Source organism: Manis javanica, chromosome 11, assembly GCF_040802235.1.
Source record: "Manis javanica isolate MJ-LG chromosome 11, MJ_LKY, whole genome shotgun sequence".
NCBI lineage: Eukaryota > Metazoa > Chordata > Mammalia > Pholidota > Manidae > Manis > Manis javanica.
In genome coordinates, this window is record NC_133166.1 from 12,738,039 (window position 1) to 12,761,347 (window position 23,309).

At 40.2% G+C, this 23,309-nt stretch overlaps 1 protein-coding gene and 1 long non-coding RNA gene across 22 annotated transcripts in view; one reads left to right on the top strand and one right to left on the bottom strand.

The window, feature by feature from the left end:
• The window catches only part of DLG2 (discs large MAGUK scaffold protein 2), a 1,871,010-nt gene that overhangs the window by 1,756,047 nt on the left and 91,654 nt on the right, over positions 1-23,309 (top strand). The gene's annotated exons all lie outside the window — the stretch shown is intronic.
• LOC108402444 (uncharacterized) overlaps positions 1-23,309 on the bottom strand; it is a 43,913-nt gene that overhangs the window by 16,181 nt on the left and 4,423 nt on the right. For all 3 annotated transcript variants that reach the window (XR_012122520.1, XR_001854426.3, XR_012122521.1), the window contains exons 2-4: positions 12,484-12,638; positions 7,496-7,621; positions 6,852-6,913 (exon numbers count right to left, since the gene is read on the bottom strand). This is a non-coding gene — a long non-coding RNA (uncharacterized lncRNA). The remainder of the gene's footprint in view (positions 1-6,851; positions 6,914-7,495; positions 7,622-12,483; positions 12,639-23,309) is intronic.

Below are 23,309 nucleotides of genomic sequence, written 5' to 3' on the forward strand. Positions count from 1 at the left end.
CCACGGTGGTAGAAAAGAGTGACTACGTTTGGGATCACATTCTTTAAAGTAGAATAGGAAGAATGGTATCAATGATAAAGGGTTGTTGCAAGAATTAAACCCAACAAAAGTGTTAATGGCCTTGAAAAGTATCTGTCACAAAATAAACACAGTATTTGTATTTCCTATTGCCATATCTTCTCCTTCCCCCTATTTCACCATTTCACCTGTGAAAATACTGTAGTCAGGACTCTGCAGGGGAAGGTAGTCTGCAGACCTGCACACCCTCTGTGACAGTGGGTGCCTCCTAATGACTATCCCCCAGAAAGCAGAATGGAAGCATGAATTCCAGGTGCTACTTGGGATAAGGCAAATGTGGGAAATAGTGCTCTTCAGAATTAATTTGAAACACTGCTTAAAAAGACAGGAAGTGTTGAATGATATGCCGTAGCCCCATCCACAATACCAAACTGCTGTACTTTTTAAGCCACTCACACCCATATCAGCCATATTATAGCAATGAGAAAGTAGTTCAAGTAAGGGCTTCAGTCTGTGGCTTTTAGGGTCTAGCACAGAGTCTAAGTAAAAAGGGGTTCCATCAATATTTGTTAAAATTCAATTGAAATTGAAAAGAGCATCTGGTGGTGGTTTTTTTGTCTTATTTTGTTGCCCTTACCCATGACTTCTTGAATGTGCTCAGAAAGAAGTCTGGTGCAAATTAGGTCTATCATTTATTTCACACATTTTTTCATTCATTCATTTTACAAACAACTAGTGATATCACATGTGCCAGATACTCAGGTGGGTTCAAGGAAAACAAGGATAAAAACATTCAGTCTTTAAAGTACTCTCAATCTAATGGGAGATGTCCAAACCTAGTGTTCAAACCCACCTCACCATCCTACATTGAATTTAGGTTGGTCTGTTCTGATTAAGAGGGATTTCTCTAGTCCAGGGAGCCTCCACCAGGAGGTCATGTGCCTAGTCTCTCTCCCACTATAACCAGTGTGCACTGGCTTCTCTCCTGTGAAGAGCCAGGAAGAATCTTTGAAGTGGGTTTGTTTTATTAGCTCCCTCTCCTTGCTTTATCCCGGTGTTTCTCGTACTGCACACTGAATACCTCACTTCCGATAGAAGATGTGAGGTTTTCCCCCACATCAACCAATTCTCTAGAACCAGCTGGGCATCCCACAATTTAACTTAACTCTGATACTATCTACATGGAGATAGAGTCTGCTCCCACAGGATAAGGGCTGCATCACACTGCTCCTATATCAGATGCCTGTCACAAGTCCAGAAGGCCTACCCCCACTTCAGATGCCAATCAGAAGTCCAGATTGCAACCTGTGCTTCTGACCAACTAGTTATAAATCAGAGGTTCCCACAATCCCCTTCTCAGGTTCTGTAATTTCTTAGAGCAGCTTGTGGAACTCATGAAAACAGTTTGCTTAGCAGATTACTGGTTTACTATTAAAGGATAAAACAGCCAGATGAAAGAGATGCATAGGGCAAGATCTGGGTGAAGAGTTGCAGAACTGCTATGCCCTCTCTAGGAGCACCACCCTCCAAGCACCATCATGTTTCAGCAACCCAGAAACTCCTGAAACTCCATTGTTTGGGATTTTCATGGAGGCTTCATAATGTATTGATAGATTAAATCATTGGCTTTTGGTGATTATTTCAACCTCCAATCCCTCTTCTTTCTTCTGAGGTTGGGAGCAAGGCTGTAAGCTCCAACCCTCTAATCATAAGGCTCCTTTGGCAGCAGCCCCCATCCTTAGGGCTTTTCCAAGAGTTCACTCTTCAACAGAAACTGACTGGAGGTTAAAAGGGGTTTGTTATGAAAAACAAAAGACATCTTTGTGGATCTTATCACTTGGGGCATTCCGAGGGTTTTAGGAATTCTGGGCCAGGAATGGGATGAAAACCAATTCTTATTATAAATCATAATATTAAAGTGCTCTTAAAAATCCTGATACCCAAGCCCCAGCCCAAACCTACTGAGCCAGAATCTCCTGAGAATGTGTCCCAGGCATCAATTATTTTTTTAAAGGGATTCTAGGGTGCAGCAACATGAAGAACAACTATTTTTTCTTTTCTTTTCTTTTAACTTTATTTACTTCCTCCTCAACCTAAGAATAGCTTTAAAAGTCTCAGATTTCTTGCTGGCAGTCTAATGCAAACCTAATGGAAAGTCAGTTCCTGCGACCACTTTTAGTTTTGATCACATTCACACTCACAAGTTAGAAACCAGCCTAGAACCTGATGCTACAATTTTGCTAACCCTTGGCAAAAATTTCCTAATCCAAGACTAACTTTGGGAAGCAGATTGCAAAGATAGGAAAGATTTCTTGAGAATCAGAGAGTTCTAACATTCATATTTTGATTTCAAGTGAATAACAAGTGAACTGATCAGAAGTTCTTAAATTGCACGAGGTCGCTATGAAAATGTTCAGAGTACAGGTGAGCTCCAAAGAAATCTGGTTTGAATGCTGTATCTGTGTGTGTGTGTGGTAATGACCAGCGTTGCAATAAATCTGGGTACAACTAGGTTTACCCAGTCTCCTCCTTTCTGGTTCTTACTGCTCCACCTCCCCTCTCTGCAATGAACTGCCCCCATTCCCCCTCCCACCCACCCCCACAGTGTGGCCCTGGCCTTCCCCCATGCTCTCTCCTTTACCTGCACCACTCCCCACCTTAGGGCTGAGCCCGTGCAGCAGTTGGTTGGCATGGAAACACTAGATGAGCCTGCCTGGTGGGAGAGATGTTCTGTTTCCAAGTGAAAATGGAAAAGATTCAAGTGATTCATTTCCAGCCATTTTAACTTGTGAATTCTTCCATCTATTTAAAATGTAATTATGGCTTCCAATCACCTGCTTGGTAAAGGAGATTATCTTGATCCAGACTCTGCCCACCTCTGCCCCCGACCCTGCCCCTTCCCCCCAGGCCCTGTGCTGCTGCCTTGGGGAGCACCCTGCCCTTGGACAGCTCCCGCCAGTGCACTGGCCCTTTCTTCAGTCAGAATGCAGTTTTCTCCTCCTCTGCATTCTGTCTAAATGTTCTCACCAGTCTTTCAGGCATCACCTCTTTGAGGAGTTTTTCTGGCCCCCACCCCTGCCCCCCATTCCCCAGGACTCAGTTACAGTGAGTGTAGCAAACTCCAAGCTTAGGTGGCCCTTTTCCTCCCTAGCCCATGAACTCATTAAAGGAGAATCCTGCTACTGTGACGAGCACGTGTGTTTCTTACACTCCTGGGGCCGAGTCTCTGCTCCATCACTTACTAGATCTGAGATCTTGAACAAGTCACCTTTTCCAGGCTTTGCTTTTCTCATACTTAAAACGAGAATGATACTACCTAATACGCCGAGTGTTTATCCTATGTTGGATATGTGGTAGGCATTTTATCTTTAATCCCCACTATTCAGTGACAAATAAGGCAGTACTGTTGAGGAAATGAAGACTCTTTTTACAGTCAGAGAACTTGGACTTAAGAGTTAAGAAACCTATCTTATATCACACAGCTCCTATGTGGTGGAGGCAATATGGAAGCCCAGGTCTGAACCTTATTACTCTGTTCTGGTGCCTGTGCATGTTTATAAAGAACCCAGCCCTGTACCTGCCTTTGGGAGTTGAATTGCCTTAGAAAAAGGACACTCCTATGCTCTCTAGGGAGATCCAAATGGAAAACTAAACCTTCTCCAGTGGTTTCAGTCTAATGTGCAGTTTCTCCAAGCTTGTAACTAAAGTCGACTACAAAGACGTCTATCACCTTTATTTGTACCTGTGTGCCACTCCCGAGGCATGCTTCCTTCCCCCTTGAACCACTGCCCCCAAGAAAGAAGCTAAAGATAGATTGGCCCCTTGAGAACAGGAAAGCAGGGGGGGAAAGGCCTTTGAATAGCTATTAAATCACCTTGACAGCTGGTACTGCCAGAGGGAAACGAGCCCTCAGTGTCCCATACTGCCGTCCTTCAGTTCAGTGTCCCAGCTCCTCACTGCAAAGGAGGACACAGACTAGGAAGTCAGCCCCAGTCAGGGGCACACAGCTAGGCTTTAGTGTAAATCATTCAGTACCATTCACTGTTTGCTTTTCTAACCAGTAATTTAGCACAGGAAAAAAAAAATGCATTCTCTTATTCACGTATTTCTATTTTTAACATACAGTAGTGTAAAAATCTCTTGTAATGAAGGGATTCTGTGTTGCAGCCGAGTGTGTGTAAATAATGCCTTGGGTTTCAAAAGCATAGAATAAAGCTTGTCAGTTTGTCTGGGACCAGCCACCACACAATGTTTCTTTTTTTATAGCATGTTCAATCATGGACTCGGTTACCAGGGCTACTGAGTTTTAAAATTACAGTGCTGAGATTATTAAACAGCATGGTCTCCTACAGAATCTTAGAAGCAGCAATTAGATAGTACCTTATTCCATCATCTTTCTCTCTCGTTCTCCTTCCCCTTTCCCTCTCTCTCTCTCTATCATCTCTATCTTGATAAATATGCATTAAATAAATTCTCTTTATACTTAAAAGGGCTAAGAAATTGTTTCCCCACTATTAAAAACAGGGGTTTTTTTTTCTGACGAGTGCTCATCCTTAACCTATGGAGAATAGCTTCATTAACATGTTGCATAAATACAATCAGATACTTTTTATAAAACACTGAGCACAGTGTTCAGCCCCTGTCAAAAGATGCTTAATAAATCATTGCCACTCATTATTATTATTATATTATTATTATTATTATTACTTCATTGGATAGTTGTAAAGATTGAGATAGTACATTACTTCAGGCAGAGAGGATGTGCTTAATAAACACTAGATATCATCATGGTTACCATTGATTTGTTATCCTGTCCCTGTTCCATAGATAGCAGTTATATTGCTATTTGCCAAAGTTCTCTTCTTTTCTGTCTTTGCTTTGTTTGCTTCAGTGCCAAGTAAGTAGCGGGAATCCATAAATGTTTAATTACTTTCCCACTTTCCTTTTGCTCTGTTTCCAGTCACACCCACAGTTAGAGGCATCCCTGCTCCCAGTTCCCAACTTGCTACAGATCCAGTGCAGCCTAGAATAATGCAGAGACCTAGGCTTGAGTTACTCTACATCCTTATACAAATTACTCCCATCCCTGGCCCGCAGATTTTTAGATGTGAAACAAGATCATCTCTGAGATCTCTTTCTGTCCGGCATCCATTGACTCTCAGATTCTGTGTTGACCAGAGGCTTTGGGGAAGCTACATTATACATAGGTCCAGATCTTAGCTACTGTTGGAGTGAATTTAAGGACCAGACATGAAAAGAGGAGGCTCTGAACAATATTATTTCAATTCTTTGATCTGGTATATTTGAGGAGTGTTAAGACTGTGCGATCACTCAAAATTTGGTGGTGTGAAAATAATCCCAGCTTTGCCAGAAATACAAGCATGTGGGTTCAAGCACCAAATATTTAAAACTTGACCACATTTGCTACAGAACGGTATCCATCCTGTATCCATGTGGTCGTCTTTGCCCTGGAAAGGCTAATTCTATTACAGATGAATAGATTCCATTCCCCATGGATTCTGTATGAATAAGAAAATTGGATAGAAAAAGATTGGGGTGCAACATGGCTATTTTAGAAACAAACTTTTCCAAGAGGATTGTCTTCACCTGGATATAAGAAAAGACTGTTATGTTGGAGAAAAAGCATGTTATGCATTTCAAATTAAGGCCTATGTCAACTTCAGGATGGGAGCTGGGGGTGAAGATGGGGAGTGAGGAGAAGGGAGTATGCATGCAAAGATCTACTTGTGCTCTTATATACAACCTACATTGTTGTCAGTGATGGGAAAACATATTTTAATTTGAGGATTTAAAGTTGGTTGTTAGATGATTTCCTGAAATCCGAATCTTCTATTTTTCATGTGTTGTGAGTATAAAAATCATGTCAGCTAAATGGGAAATTTCAGAATTCTGCCCCCTCTAACTCCCAGGGTTCTTCCATCTGCCTTCACTGTGCTTGGAGCCAGCAAGGAGCACAGAGCCAGATTTCTCATTAGCAGTAAACCTGTTGGACTAGGAACAGGGGGCATATGGAGCCCTGCTGGGGCATGTTTGGTGCAAGGCTGGTGGTAGTCATCTCAGGGCTCCGGAGCCCATGAAGTCTTTGCAAAGACTGTGTATTGAGGTGGAAGGGGGATTGCCTAGCTTTAGACATTTTCTAAGTTCATTATGATGTAGGCAGTTTGTGCCCCAGGTGGAAGAAATTGGATTCGGGAAATACTGCTACTCGTGCCAGCTCCCTTTTGATCACTTTCATCTCTGATTTAGCTCATCTGTGATTTGATGTAAATATTAGGATGAACCGTATGAAACTATCAGTGTTTCATATGAGTCCACCTAATATTTTACTTTAAGAGGGGCTTCTGTTTGAATCTGCTGGCTGCTTGCTGTCACTTTGTTGGCAGGAAAGAAGGTTCTTGGACAGCAGGGGGTTCAAAATGGGAATGTGTGTCTTAATTCCTGTCTGCAATTCTGTGAACAGTCTGTTGTGTTGAAGGAACTAATTGGAGACCCTTGATTATTTAAAAGAACCTCACCATGGTTTGTTGGATTTAAAATTAAAATAATAGAGCTATAAATAACAAGTAAAAAGCACTTCATCCATTAGCCTGCCACTCCAAGAAACAGCATAGCAAACTACTTCTAGCTCTTCTGTTAGAATCAGCTGTGGTATTTGATGTCAGGTTGACCCCAAGACTCTGCTGAATCAATTCCATTGCTCAGCCAGCCAGAAGCCATGTGCAATGTTTTCTAAAATGCTATACAACCTAGGTGAGGAGGTGCTTGGATACAAACACATGAGAAAGAGGAAGGAGTCCTGTGTGTGCACTTACTTGGAGGAATTAGCTGTGCTCTTTGCCTGACACATGGTCTCTCTTTGAAGGCATCAGAAGTGCTGTGAATAAAGAGTAGTTTCACTTAGTAATAAATATATTGTACATACTTAAAACCTTTTGTGAACAAGGTAAAACACAACTGGGTGAACTAAATGCAGAAGTCAAACGTACACACTAAATCACTTTCTTAAGCTAGGGATCTTATCTTCCTGAGAATAATAGTTGCTAGATCTTGTTGAATGCATATTATATTCTAAGGCCTTGGTTCTTGTGTCCATTCAGCTGACAGTCTCAGCAATCTTAGGAGTTTAAATGTTATTACCCCATTCTTCAGATGAGAAAATAGCCTCAGAGTCAGTAAATTTACCCAAGTTCACTCAGAGGCAGAGTCAAGAATTTTCATGAGTATTTCTGAGTTTGTACCATTCAGGTGAGTATACAGATTCCTCTTTCAAATTATTAAAATTGAAAATCAGTACCCAGGCAGATTAATGGCTCTTTTTAATCCTCAATTGACTTTTCTTTGTTTTCCACTTGACTCCTGGTGGCATATGCCAAAATAAATAAATAAGAAATAAATCATAACTAGGGAGAAAGCACAAATCCCTCCTTTCAGTCTTGGTCATTTAAGAACCAGTTACCTTAGAAAGTGTGACATGCTCAGTGTTGGCTTTAAATACTACAGATAGGGTTTCAGGTTGTACCCATTGATTGACGCTCCTAGGGCATCTCTCCCTCTCGAGATCTCCGCCTCCTGATCTGTTTATCTGAAATATAATTATATGCAATAACATGCACAGATCAATGAGTTTTAATGTAAGTATACATCTGTGCAGCTACCACCCACATCAAGACACAGAATTTTCCAAAACCTCAGGTTTCCTCCTGCTCCATTCTAGTCAATTCTAGGCTCACCCATCATCCTGAATTCTATCACCATTGATTACTGTACCTAATCCTTGAGCTTCATATAAATGTAACCATGCAGTCTCTGTTGTTTCCTGTCAGGCTTCTGTGACTAATGGCTTTAAGAGCCATCCATATTGTTTTTTATCTCAGTAGTCTGTTACTTTTTATTGCTTTACATATTATTCCATTGCATGAATGTAACACAGTTTTTCTTACCCATTCTTCTGCTGAAAGATATTTGAATTGTTTCCAATTTGGGACTATTATGAATAAAACTGCTATAAACATCCTTGTAAAGTCTTTTTAAGAAAATAGGCACTCACATCTCTTGGGTTTATATACAGGAGTGAAGCTGCAGGATCATTAGGGTAGGCAAATACTTTAAAATAAACTGCTAAACAATTTGCTAGTGATTTAAGAATAGTAGTCTCTGCCTGGGTGTGCCTTCCTAGAACTTCCTAGTGGGTAGGAAAGACATGTGTTCCTGAAAAGCAAGAGGGAAAGAATGGATGTTGGGGGGGCAGTTAGCAGTCTCTGCTATAGAGCCCATGGCTATATTTCATGAATACATTAACTAAGTTCTTTTTGTGAAGTTTGAGAGCTGAAATTCAACACTAATTTAGGTTTTCAAGGGGCAGTACCTCTGTTTCCCAAAATGCAAGCACGGTCAGCTTTTTGGAGACACCACTACAATGGGCTAACTTTTCTAAGGGACAACTAAAGGGTTTTTTTTATTTCGAAGATGATGAGAAATGCTAGTGGAGATGTCAAAGGCTTTCAGTACCTCAGATCAATGTGCATTTTGGCAAGGTTACATTTTTAGCTTCCGGCTACACCCATCTAAGGCTTCCCTCCTCTTAGTAAGAAGTGCCTACAGATTTAGGTAGACGAATATGGATTAGCTCATTTTTTTTCTTCGTTATGCTGTCTTTAAATTTCTCTATTGACTGTGAGTCATCTAGTTCTTAACAGAGGTTAAATCCTCTGTGGATCCCAAATTTGTGTAATTCTTTAAATACAGGAAGCTAACTTATATTTTCAAAGGGCAGCAGCTCTTTTTCTCGAAATGTGGTGAAGCATCACAGAGACACTCACAACTCCGTGGAAGGATGTTTCCAGAGGGCAGCATAGTAACTAGTGTGGTAAAGACACTCAACATAATGTGCCGCCTTCCCCTACGATCTCCCAGTCAAATGAGCTGCGCCGAAGCAGGTCACAATAACAGTCTAGTGTGGCAAATGCTATGCATAACACAAACATGAGTGTTTTTATTACTACTACCTTTTAGGGCTCAATATCAGAAAAATGCTGACTGACGTGCAGTGCAAGAAACATGAAATTCACGCATTTGTGGACGGTTGTGGAACCCTAAACTTTAACTTGTGCTATGACAGTCAGTGTCTGCCTGCATACAGCAATGTAAAAGTACCCTTAGGTGTACTGTCTGTGATCCATTCACTGGCCTGGCTTGAGCACACCTTTACAAATAATGAGTGACATAGGTACAAACAGCAGAGAGCAGCCCGGTGAAATCTCCCATCACCTAGAGCCACTCCACCTTTACCTGGTTGTATGACTTTGAACACATTCTTAACCTGAGTCTCCATATTTCATCTTTAAAAGGGGTATAACAGTTCTTATCCCATAAGGTTCTAGTGAGCATTAACTGGGCTTATATGGTAAATTCTTTAGGACATCACCCGGCATTCTGCAGGCACCCATTGCTGCTGTTACCACAGTTGTCTTCTGTGTAGTTGTTATATCCCTGGTGCTGTTGCTTTAGAAACTAGTTGGAACTTTTACGTTTGCTTGCTTGCTGGCTTTTTCCCCCCAAAATCACCCAATGGGTCTTAAAAGCTCATTTCTCCCTGCATTGAAAAAAAGTTTTAAATACTTTTTATTTTTTAATAGACTTAATTTTTTAGAGCAGTTTTAGGTTCACCACAAAACTAAGCAGAAGGTACAGAAATTTCCCTAGTATATGCTGCCCCACATATGTCCTGTCTCCTCCACTGTCAAATTCCTCCAGAGTGGCACATGTGTCAGAATCGATGAATTTACAATGGCACAGTATTATCGCTCAATGTCCATAGTTTACATTAGAGATCAATCTTGGTGTTGCACATCCTATGGATTTTGACAAATATATGATGACATCTATCCATTTTTGTATCATACAGAATAGTTTCACTGTCCAAAAAACATCCCTAAATTTTTGATAGGGTGTATTCTTCAGTTTCTCAAAAACCCAAAGATGAATTGAACAAAAATATGACTCCAAGAGACTTGTATTAAAGAACAAAAATGACTCTCAGGAGTTAGTCCAAGACCGCACGTGAAATTCGATGATAAACTTGATAACATTTGTCTGTGCTGGCTGGGTGGTAAATGTCCTTCAAATAGAAGGAAGCAGTTTTAAGTGCTGTCATTGTAAATATCATAAATTGCTGACGATCAAGTTTTAGTGTATCTGGATTCTTGGCATGAAGGCCTTCATCATCACAGTGCTATCTTTTGTTTTTAATTTAGCTTAGTTTAGTTAATAAGCTCTTCAAGCACTCTCTGCAAGCTTGAGGAAAGATCTTCATGAATAATTTCTGCTAAACCACACTAATGAATTATTTATTTTGAAATCTGTATGTGTAGCTATGGATAACAGCAGTTTTAGAGAAATAAAAACCTTTTTTAAATCCTATATCTGACTTTTCAGCGGTGAGATGAATTGAAAATAGAAGGGAAGAGATATTTGCAATGTGTATAGCTGATGAAAAATCACTATCTAGAATGCCACGTATAGAGAACTATAAAGCCATGTGAAAGATTCAAACAGCCCTACAGAAACCTTTAAAAAGGCAGAAAACAGAAGTGATTTACTAACATGTGAAAAGACATTTAAAATCATTAGTAATCAACAAATTACAAGTTAAATTACAACAAAGCACAATTTCCCCTTCAACAAATTGAAAGAAAATAAGAAGGAAGTCTCGTCATTTCGAGTGTTAGGATTTAGAACTGGAACTCTCATCCACCGTGCCAACTGAAACAACAGCTCTGGGAAACAGTTTAACATTGTTTAGTAAAGTTGACAATATAACCCAATAACTCATTTGATAAGTATGCACCTTAGGGAAACTTTTGTACATATACATAAGAGACACATATAAGGAAATTCACACCAATACTGTTAATAAAATCTAAATATAACCCAATGCCCAGCAGAAGGATAGATACATAAATTGTTATATGCATACAATGAACATAGCAATGACAATTAATGACCAGCTGTTACATAAAGCAACATGAATGAGCCACAGAACATAATATGGGCTCTAAGAGGCAAGTCATGGTTAAATATGTAGTTTGATATTCCCTATATCATACACACACACACACACACACACACACACACACACATATATATATATATATATGATAACACTATAAAGATAATTAAGGGATGATTTGCCCTAAATTTAGGAGAGTTATTTATGGAAGGAAAGTGATTAGGAAGGACATGCAATTATCATGAAGGGCATCCAGACGGATTCTAAGTTAGTGGTAATATTCTTTTCCTCAGTGGTATATATATATATTATAGGCATTGTATTTTCTTTAAACTCTATGAGAGACTTTATACAATTTCTAGAATGTATGATACATATTCCCCCCTCCCCACCCTCTTCTCTCTCATGCACACACACAAACACACACACACACACACACACACATGCACGTGCATTTTTATCCACTGAAAAAAAAGCAGAGCATGGGCCTAGATTGACTCTAAGGGTATAAAAAATAGATGCAAGAAGGAACTAATATGAAGTTATTTAAAATGTCATCATAATGCCTTTTTTTCCTTCAATAGGTGAGATTGAATTACATATAAGTAAAAAAGGTTGTAACCAAAAGATGGCAACCCAATTTTGTGACCTGGTTTTTGCATCCTTACTGCCATTTACTAAGCACTCAAGATATTATTTCAGGCACTCTCTTCATTTTTGCTCTTCCTTCCAGTAGCAGGACAGGGAGCAGAACAGGAAATAATGTGCTCACATTTGCAGAGAAGGTGCCCTGTGAATCCAGGGTTGAGGAATTTGCCCAGTCCAAAGGCTGGGAAGTGGCAAGAGGCTGCCCTGAAACTCAGATTCATCTCTGAGACCCAGGTCCTGTTCACTCTACTCTGCCCTGCTTGCAGTCTTGGTTGAGCATTTTTCCCCTGCAGGGAGGCAGTGTGGGAGATAAATATATTCTTAGTCCAAGTCTTAGAACAAATGATGTCCTCTTTGGACTTCCATCTGCCCTTTCCTTGCTGTAACATTCTGCAAGGATAAGGAGCTCACATCCTAATTCTAGGATACTGCCCACTGCCAGAATGGTGCTGTGCTTTACTGACAAATGATGGCCCAGGAGGACTAATGAAGGCACATGCATTTTGCAAAGTGTTGTGTCAAAGATGGGTCAAATCAATTATGGTTTTTGTAATAACCAGATTTTCGTACTGGAACATGTTAACTAATTGGCTACAATGATAAGCTAAGGAAAGTTCATAAGAAAACTAATTGAACAGGGGAAGCAGAAAGACTTTTTCATTTCCGGATGTGATATTTGAAATCCAGAAACATGCTGTTCATTCATTTCCTCCATCCGTGGTTTATTTCCACTGCCACACATTCATCTCTCTGCTGCTGTTTTTGCAAAAGTTGTGTTTAATTCTCACCTTTCTTCCTGTGAGAGGTGGTACTGGGCAAGGTTCTTTGGGAATCGAAGCCAGCTCACCAAGGTCTGGCAGGTCCAGGGTCACAGCAAAGGCAGGGACAGGCCTGACTTCACTGGGCAGGCAGGTCTCAGAGCTGCAGCATCAGAAACAAAGACCTGTAATCACACAGTAAGAATGTCAGTGGAACCCTTTTACCGTGTATCTATAGTTTCCAAATCTGTCTGATCATACATATCGCCTGGGAAGCTAGCAAACTGTTGAGAGTAACAAACAAAAAGCAGGGAATCCTTGACTCCACCCAAGACTTACAAATCAGAACATCATTAGGTAGGGCCAGAGAGTCTATTTATACATAGTACCTTAGAGAATCCAGCTAAGTTTGAGAACTATTGATTGGCTCATGCAGTCTAATGCCCTAAACCTTTTGGCACGGCATTCAAAGCCCTTTTCAAAGTGACCTCAATATACCCATTTCCCCTAATTATTGAGTGGGGAAAAGAACTCTATCCTTCTTCTAACATAAGCATAGAATTTTTCATTCGTTTCTTCAGTAACATTTATTGAGTACCTACTATGTGCCAGGCCAAACAACAAATACAATAGATTGTATCTTACTCTACCATTGCATGCTTTCAGCTGAGTTCAGGAACAGGGACAGATTTTATAGTTCCTGAAATTAGACACATAATAGCCTGGCTTATGGTAAATGACAAAAGAAACTTCTACAGAGGATGGTAAATACAGGACATGCTTCCCTCCATCTCTGGACAGACGTTGCCCACTGCTCCCAGGATCCTTCACACTGAGTCCAGGGACTGCTTCAGAATCCTCCTCAGTGGCCACTGTAACACCACCTGCTTTGGCACATTGAGATGTTTGCGGTCTCTTCTGTGGACACATTAGAGAAGCCCATTCCGTCCCCACCTCCACACCCAGGTGATTGACCCTGTTCTCAGACTTTAGGAAAGGCAGGACTTTGCAGGGGCAGTGATTCCTTGTGGGAGGGGTAGTGGGTGGTGATGAGCCCCAGGACACTTGCCCTAGTCCCCCATCTCTCTCTGCTGGAAGGCTGTGTACTCGCTGGACTGGATGCGAACACGAATGGGTTTTAATATTCAGGTTCTTCCCTCTCTCTCTCCTCCTATCAGCCTTAACCACTCTAATGCAGCTACTGTAATAACTCACAGCATCAGGACACATTTTCTAGACTCTCATGAACTTCAGGCTACCTCCTTCTGCAATTAAATATCACACACGCATTCAGGAACAAACAGTTAGGTTGTGAAAGGAGGAAAGGAGATGTAGAAATTTTCCCTAGAGAAACACTGCATTCTTGTTGCAGAGGTTAGCTCCAGTAGGAACAGGAGATAAAAAGTCCAGCAGGCTTCAGCCACACCTGGATTTGAGCATCATATTCTGCTGCTTCCACCCCATAGCTAGCTGTGTGAACTCATTTTGTAAAAAATAGAGCATATGTGTGAGTGTAATCTCTATATCATGCTCTTCTTTTAAATTATATAAATCATCCACATGAGCTTCTTAAATGCCTTGCTCACCAGGCCTTACATCCTCCATTTCTGACCCAGGACCTGGCACATTAAGGAAGATCTCAATAAATGGTGGTCACATCATATTACACTCCATTTTTCTATGGGAAAATTATCTGTCAGTCTCAAGGATCCAGAATGCCACTAAGAACTAGACAACAGCCAAAATAAATGTCAATAGGAGCATGAACTTACCAAACTCACAGGTTTGCCTCAAAAAGATCTCTAGAATTCATGCAAAACCTATTTAAGATGAGTTTAGTTCTTCCAAGATGCTAATACTGGTTTTTGACTCACTGTAGATTACATGTAGAATAATGTGAGGAACTGGCAGGGATATCAGCTAAAAATTAAGCTGATAGAAGGAGAGACATAAAACTAGTGAGACTCAAAAAGGTAGTATTCACCTAGTGATCATGGAGTTACCTACCCCATGTCTGGGGCTTGCTGAAAGAGACAGCATCAGGTCCTCAAAAGCACATAGTCCAGTGGGGGTGAGGGGTGCACAGGTGACATCATGATATTGTGGGCTCATGACTGTCAGGACCCCAAGGGAAGGGCTAAGTGGTCACTGCTTCCAGTCAGAGAACCAGGGGAGGAAGGGCAAAAAAGGTTTCCTAAAACCTACGATGCTTTAGGTATCTTTTGAAAGGTAGTGTTTGTCAGAAAACCAGAGGTAGGGAGGGAAGCGATAGTCTTCAAATCAGAGGGATAAGCATGAGCAAAAGCAAGATGGGTGGAAAGCCCCAGGGCCTCAGGGATCTGCCATAGAGACCCAGTACGCCCGACTGGAGCTTACGTTCTGAAAGATTAGTCATGAGGGGCACAGACGCCAGAGAGGTGCGAGGTCAGCCCACGCAGGCATTTACACGTGCACCAGGCTGGATTTGGACTTGAAGCTGATGTGCAGGGGGAGCAACTGGGGCTTTTGTGGTTTGGGGGTTGGAGGAAGCTTGGTTTGTTTTATTTTATAAACAAGAACGTGAAATGGTTTGCTGTGGTTTTAGAAAAATGACTCTTGCTCAATGCAGAGGAAAGACTTGAGCGTGATGAGACTGGACGTAGGGGAACCCCTGAGGCCAAGGCCGTCCCCCAGCCAGAAAGCATGAGGCCCTAAGCTAGGGCTGAGGCGGGACTCAGAAGATGGGTCAGATCCAAACCGGGCCCAGGAGGCAGCACAAGAGGATATGAGTGCGTGGCGGACTCAGGGCAAGGGCGGGCAGCTTCGTGCACCTCCGAGCCTTGATGCCATCACCACATTTCGTGGTGCCGTGCATGATATGTTTAATGAAAGTTATGAGTCTTCAGAGGAGTTTAAGTTCTGTTTAATGTATTCTGTTTGCTAAAGTAGGGAAGTATAGCACCTACTTCAGAATGAGTTCCATCTGAATGATTCATTTATGTTTAATAATATTTGATTCCCCAGTGATTCAAATAGATAAGGTTTTTTTAAATGTTCTTTCTTTTGTGTTTTATCCACTGTCAATACTGTATTTCTGATGCAATATATTTGCAAAGAAAAAAATAATCAAAATGAGTTTTAATGTGCATAAGGTAGCTAACATTTGCCAAGTCAGTATTTGAGAGTCTCTGCCTATTTAAATTTCAAATTGACCTTGTTAGGAAAGAACTATTAAGTCCAAATGCAGATGAGCAATCTAAAGCTTAGACAGAAGAAGTAAATGTTTGAGTATTTTACAATTAGAGGTATTAGGGTGATTTTGTTTCCAAAACCCAGACTTTTTCTGCTATACTGTCACTAGCCTGATCTTATTCAGTGAACAGTCATATTCTGATTGTAGTGAGAAGTTATTACATATCATATGAACTCACATATGTGCTTGGAGTTTGCTGATGCATCTTTCACTTTCAGATATGCTCAGGAGTTCCTGAGATGTATTTCATAGGACTAAGTAGAAGACAGCCAAAGAAAACAAACAGTACATGTACAGAGCTGAAAAAATTATCACAATAAATTACTCTACATTTTTTTCCTTCTCAAAAATGGAGAATTCAGTGTGCACCATCTCGCCCATGCAAAACACATATCTCTGCAATGATTTTGCAATATGAATTAATCCCCACCCTGGAGCATATGTCAAATCATTGCAGACAACCTAGTCCTCTAGACTCAAATAAAGGGCATCAGACTGTAGCTCTAGTCTTTCTCCAGCCCGGGGCTGACTTTGAGAGCCTAGACAGGCCATTTAATTGCTCGGTGCCTCAGTCTTTTCAGTGCCAAAATAAAATGATAATTCTTGCCTTCTTCAGAATGTTATAAAGATAACCATAAGAAATGCCAGTGCTTTTAAAGGTCAGATATTCTGTACAAGGGAAAGTTCATTTTTATTTTATATGTCTCCAGGATAGAAGTAGAAAATTTTATCCTATTCCTTTTCTTTTCTTCAGCAAACATTCAGGGGGCACACAGTGTGTCCTGCTGGAGGAGAGGCACAGAGGTGAATTAGGCATTTTTCCCACTCAGAGAGCTCATGAGCCCGCTACCAAATATGTGACATGGCTATAATGCTCTCATTTGTGTCATCTAATTAATCTTTATCATTTGAGGTAGAGCTTTGTCCCCCCAAACTTTATACATGTGATGGTTGAGCCAGGAAGTGACTGAAATTGGTGAACTCCAAATATCCTGACTCCCCACATCAGCTGTCTTTCTATCATCACAAAATCACTTCACTATCTCAGCAGAGAAAACATGTTTATTCTTATGAATGAGCTTCCATAAAAATCTGACTAGTACCAACTAAAAGCTATGGGAGTTCAGGAGGAGAGCAATTAATTTGAGATTAGATCCACTCTCAGAGTGTATTTTCAGAAGAAGAAACATTTGAAAGACACTTGAAAGAATAACCCTAACAGAAAAAGAAGGAAGATCATTCCAGATAGCAGGGGCCACAGGAACAAAACTGTGAAATTGGGCAAGGAAGTGGTACATTTAGGAACAATGAACATGATATGCAATGAAAACATAGAAGCCATAGGCTGGAGATTTCTTTTTAAAGGAAGGTTGGGCTCAGGTGAGAGGGATTTTGAATGTCATGTTAAATAATGTGAGACTCACTCTGAAGGGTGAGGAGTTTGAGCAGAGAGGTGATGTAATCATATCAATGATTTAGAAATTACCCTAATGCACTGGGGAAAACAGATTATAGGTGGCTGATTTAAGAGGTTGGGAAACCAACTGGGAACTCTTACAGTCTCATAGGCAAAAATTTAAAAGAACCTGGATTGAGGCAGAAGCAGTTAATTGAGAGGAAGATTAGAGCAGCATTTTTAAGGAGATTCAGTGCTAGTCACATGTTAGATTTGAAGGCAAGGGGGAGAGGAAGATGAGCCTAAGGTTTCTGACTGGGGCAACTGAATAAATGGTGTTGCCATGAACTGGGAAGAAGAATACAGGAAGAGAAACTGGTGTAATGGAAGGAAAATTACTTTTTATTATGTTGACTTTAAGGGAGAGGTGGTGGGAAAAGAGACATCCTCCACTCAGATCAAATTATCAAAGACAACGTTGGTGATGGATGTGGTAACCAAAGAGCCGCAGTCACACTTCTCTTAAATCCTGCTACTATTCTGCATGCTTTGTTTGGCTTTGTTTTATAGTTTAAGCTCATTTTAGGGTTATGTAAGAGCCATTGTGCTGCTAGGCTTTTCTATATCAGTTCATGTTCTTGTCAATGTGCAAAACAAAAGAATAAATACATTTTAAGAGTCTCAAAAAATTCCTATTTTAATACCACCCATTTCTTTCCACCTGAAAAACATTTTGATATTTTCTCTTATAATGCGCTTATTACAGCAATGTCTTTACCTCATCAAGGGCATAGTTATGAGATTAAAGGCCAGCAAAGTGATAATGGCAGAATTTTGTTTGTTTGTTGGAACTTCTGTCATTCATTTTTTTGTTCAGTAGTTTCTTCAACAAAATACTCTCAAAAGGATCTTATATGTTGATGGCAATTATATTAAGCCTGGAAAAATGTGAGTATTTCTATTTTCTGGAGATCAGGCTTAGACATCATTAATAAAAGCACCTTCTAGTTCCCTGCAAAGTAACTTGGTTGTGGGAAAGAGCCACAACAAATCAAACTGAATAGTTCGATGTAATTGTAGTCCCAGAGCCACCTATGCAGCAACATTAATTAAAATGCATGTTTTAGTGGTGTATTTGGACCCTTAGGTGGATTCTTAAAGGTGAGAAAAATGAGAAGATGTTTGGTTCACCTCACCTAGTACCTGCACATAGTAGTTACCAATAATTGTCCTCAGTTTCCTCATCTGAAAAATATGAATTACAATGGAACTTGCACAATAGGATCTTGAGAATTGTAAGAAAGGCACATAAAACCTTAAATACAATGTGTAGCCCAAAAGCCCTTAATACTGTCATTCATAGTTAAAAAACAAGTGCAATAGGGCTTTACTTCTATATTACACCAGAGCTGGAAGGAAACTTAACTGTCCTTTACATCTGAGAAATTGGACCAGGAGAAAAGTGATTGTTTCCATAAATAATTAGATATATTGCTTAATTTTTTTTTGCTTTGAAACAATCTAAATGTATTAAGTAATTTATGACAAGTTCTATAGTTGGAATGAGCCCTTCTCTAACAAACGTCGATAATAGAATACTCCTAAATACCTGTATAGTATAAAAAGCTGAGAAGCTCTAGTCTATCACTATATAAAGGCATTATGAATTTCATTAGTTACTATGATTCAGGAAGCAGCAGTTCCACCTTTTAATTTAAATTCAGCTAAGCCGTATAAAGCCCACCTAATTTCTTTCTTGAACTCTGGCCCATCTTTAAAGTAGGAACAAGTTATGAAAAATCACAATGGAAGCTTACATACTTGCACTGAGAAATCCCATATGAGCCTTCTGAGACCAAGTATTCCAACTCCTCCAATAATGCACATTGCACAACTTCCTTGGTAGCAGCTCAAGAGTTAGAAGAAATCTGAAGACCATCCCCCTCTAATGCAACCCTTCCTTCCCATCCAATTCATAAGTCCTTTATATCCTTTATACATGGTTTCTCTCTCACAGCCCCTGTTCTTATTATAAAGGGCTTTCCCTGTATAATATAAACTTGATTGCTTCACTGTAAGACAATATAACCTCTAATTTTATGCTTTCTGGGCCAACAGAATGTTCTTTAGGTATTTGTCAGCCTGAAAAGATCATGCATCTAAGGTATCTATGTAAATTGTGCAGTGCTAAAATTACTTATCTGAAGACTGTATTAACCAGACTAAGACAGACTATGATAGCAAAATAAATAATTCTTAAGCTGGCTAAGCACAACAAAAGTTTATTTCCTACCCACACTCCACATCGAATTGGGCCTAGGGCACAGCACTCCTCCATGTAATCACTCAAGCCCCAGGATGATAGAGAAGCCACTATCTTGAAGTTGCACCACTGGGAATAAGTTCTTTGACAGCCGTCGCAGGGGCAGGGAGAGGGCTGCATAATGACACATTCGCACAGAGTGCCTTGGCCAGAACAAGCCGCAGGGCCCCGACTAACTGCAAGGGGCCCAGGAAATGGGAGGAACACATGAATGTTTGGTGAAACATAAATGTCTCTTTCATAGGGTTTTGTCCAGGCCTAGGGAACCAAAGAGACTTAAATTTTTTACTTCCCTTTTTAACCTTTTAATTACTGTTATGCTTATGTCGGTTTATTTTTGGTTTATATTGTATGTAGCCTTTTTTTTTTAAGTAGTCCTTTTTCTTAGTGGAAAGTGATCTTTTTTTCCATACCTGTTTTCTTCCCCCCCTACACACCAGTTTTATTGAGATATAATTGCCGTATAACATTGTGTCACTCTAAGGTATACAACATAATTGGTGCACATACATATTGCAAAGTGATTACAACAATAAGGTTAGTTAACATCTCCATCACTTCACATAATTACCTTTTATGTGGGTGTGGTGAGAACATTAAAGATCTACTCTCTTAGCAACTTTCAAGTGTACAAGACAGTATTATTAACTGCAGTCACCATACTGTATATTAGATCCCTAGAGCTTATTTGTCTCATAATTGAAAGTTTGTACTCTGACCACCTCCATCCAGTGCCAGCACCCCACCCTGGCATCCACTAATCTATTCTCTGTTGCTGTGCATTCACATATAAGTGAATTGAGTGTACATGATTCCACAAAAAAGTGAGATCATACACTATTTGTCTTTCTCTGTCTTATTTCACATCTAATACATAATAATATGTATATGCCCTCACACAATGCCCTCAAGTTTCATCCATGTTGTCACAAATAACAGGATTTCCTTCTTTTTAATGGCTGGATAATACTCCATTGCATGCATAGACCACATTTTCTTTATCCATCCCTCCATGGACACTTAGCTTGTTTCCTTACCTTGGCTACTATAAAGAATGCTTCAATAGGGATGCAGATATTAGATAGTAATTGCATTTCCTTTCAGATATATACCCCAAAGTGGGATTTCTGGATCATGTGGTAAAGTAGTCTTAATAAGGACTTGCTCAATACTGCGTGTAGAAAAGGGATTACTTCCTGCTGTTTTCCTGTCAAATGACAGCACTGTTTTATTGGTTTTTTTCTAAGCAGTGGGGATGTTACAACCTAAAAATGTTCTATTTTTATCCTTATATCTAGGCAATTTTCTGTTTGGGCTTTTACAAATCCCAACTTAATACTTGCCAGTACTGCATTTCCACCTGGTATTTACAGATCACTTCTCTTTATTACCTACCAATTCTAATTCACTATCTCCTATTAAAATTTAACATAGAAGATGAAAGACTGTTAGAGCTATAGTGGCTGCTTACAGCCAAATGGTAAGAGAGGACTAAAAAAAAAAAACCATAAGCAACAGATTTTTTAAAAATCCAATACACAATAGTAATAACAACTATATTTTAGAATGGCCGCTTTGTGTCAGGCACTTTACAGAGATCATTTCATAATCTTCACACCACCTTTGGTAAATAAGTGCAATCTTTCAGAGCCCCAGAGCTAGAAGTAGAGGAGCCAGGATTTGAAATCAGACCACTCTTCTCCTAAAGCCTAATTTCCTAGGGGCAAGGAAAATAGCTCCTGTGGACATGGCCACATTAGCACCTTTGCTATTCACAACCCTCATGGGAATTCATGACGACAATCCTGACCGTGGGTTAGAGAAGCACTACAAGGCGGTGGTCAAGAGCACCAGCTCTGGGATGGGATTGCCTGAGTTTGTGGGTTTGAGCCCTGGCTCTGCGATTTCCTAGCTTGGGCAAGTCTCTTTTCAGCCTCCCCGTGCCTCAGTTTCCCCCTGTGAAAAATGTGAATAGAAATAGAATCTTCTCTATGTAACTGTAGTGCAGGTTAAGTCGATACTACAAGCACTTAGAACAGTGAACCTCAATAAACAGAAGCTATTAATTTTGAATTCTGACCATGTCCCTTGAGAATATAGATGAAAGGGGGAAATACTATAGTTAATGAGCCTAATACGCCAATATTACATAGACACAATTATTTCACTTAATGCTCACAGAGATCCAACCCTACTCAGAGCATTGTCCCCATCGCATCGAGGGGCCAAGCCGGAGGCACATAGAAGTAACATATCTTATCCCAGTCACCCAGTGACGAAACCAGGAATCCATCCCAGGTCTGTTTGTCCTGCAGCAGGAAGAAAATGTTGAAGTATAAGTACTGTTCTGTTTTTAATACAACTTGAAAAGAGTTCCCCTAAATTGGCAATCATAATGGGCACAGAATTAAATTTAAGTTTAATCAGCACAAATATCGAAAGATTGACAAAGCCTCTTTTCCTGGCTCCCGACCCTGCTGTGACCATGGCCAAGACATCAGCAATGTCCTACCCTGGACAGAAGCCGAAGGGCTTCCATCCACCCAGGCTCCGCGGCTGTGCTGAAGTTCCTCTTATGATCTGACCACCCAATGCCGAGCACTTACAGGTCACTCTGGACTACATGTCATGCCCACTCAAACTCTTAATTTCTCGAAGAGCCCTCTCTGGGTTCATGGGGAGGAGGCTGGTCTTGATTTATCCTAGTTTCTTTCTCTACCTCTTGACATTTTCTCATTTCTTCTCTTCCTGTCTCTCCTCCAGCACTGCCAGCCTTCCAAAGCCCAACCTCAAGGGTACATAACTGTCCCATGGTTGTAATCTTACCTTATTCCCTTGAATTTTCAAGCCTTGAGATGTTGACTTCTCTGTTTTACTCAGTTTGATTTGGTAGCGGTACTAAAAGCTTCAGAATTGTTAAAACATGGCTAGTCATCTATGCTTAAAAATTCTCTTTGGGGAGTTGAGGGGAGTGATGTCACCATTTTCATTTGCAAAATTTAATGGAAAAATACCAAGTAACATTTTTTTTATGTTTTAAGTTTTTATTTGCATGTTCAGTCTTTGCAGTGAGAGACTTTCATTTTGTTCCCTCCAAGTAACATTTTTAATCAGTAAAATATCCAAATGTTGTTCACCTGTTGTTTCTTAAATCAACCTAACTTGTATTTCTTCGGCCTTGCATCCCAGCCCCATGTCGCAGAGGTGATTGAGAAAGGAAATAGGCAACAAATAAAAAGAAATGAGTTCATACTAAACCACAGAATAACAACAACATACCCAGTTGGAGAGGGGTAGAAATCACAGAAGTGCAAGCATGTGGCTGCATGTAGGTATTTACAAACTTAAGCTGATATACAGCTACCTGTAAAAGAGCCAAAAGGAACCGAAAGGGTTGTGGATTGTTCTGAAGGACCCTCCCTGGCTTTGCTCTCAGATTGCCAGTTACACCCAGATCAGTGTCTCCATCCTGTTAGGAAACCAGTCTTAATCACTACTATTTCAAAGACTTGTTTCAGCATTTGCATTATCTTGTAGATCTTGCTTCATTCTTTCCTGCTGCTGCTGTCATCTTAGTGGTAGTAGAAGAATCCTCTATTTCCTATATATAATATTTATGGTTATGAAGCACCTTTGCAATAACATTGCCACATTATCTCCAAACTCTGCTTAGCTGGGCTGATCAGAGAGTGCTATCTTCACTTTACAAATGAAAAATTTGAAGGAGGTTTGTATATGGTTCGCGTATTATTTCAGTCCTGAAAAGTAGAAGCGGCCACTTCCCTATAAACTACTACAGGCAAGAATCAAGTCTTACCCACATTTATTTTATCTCTTACAACACTCAGTGCAGTGCCCAGAACCTGTTGTTGACTGAATAAAGGAACAAATTATTGTACCTTGAT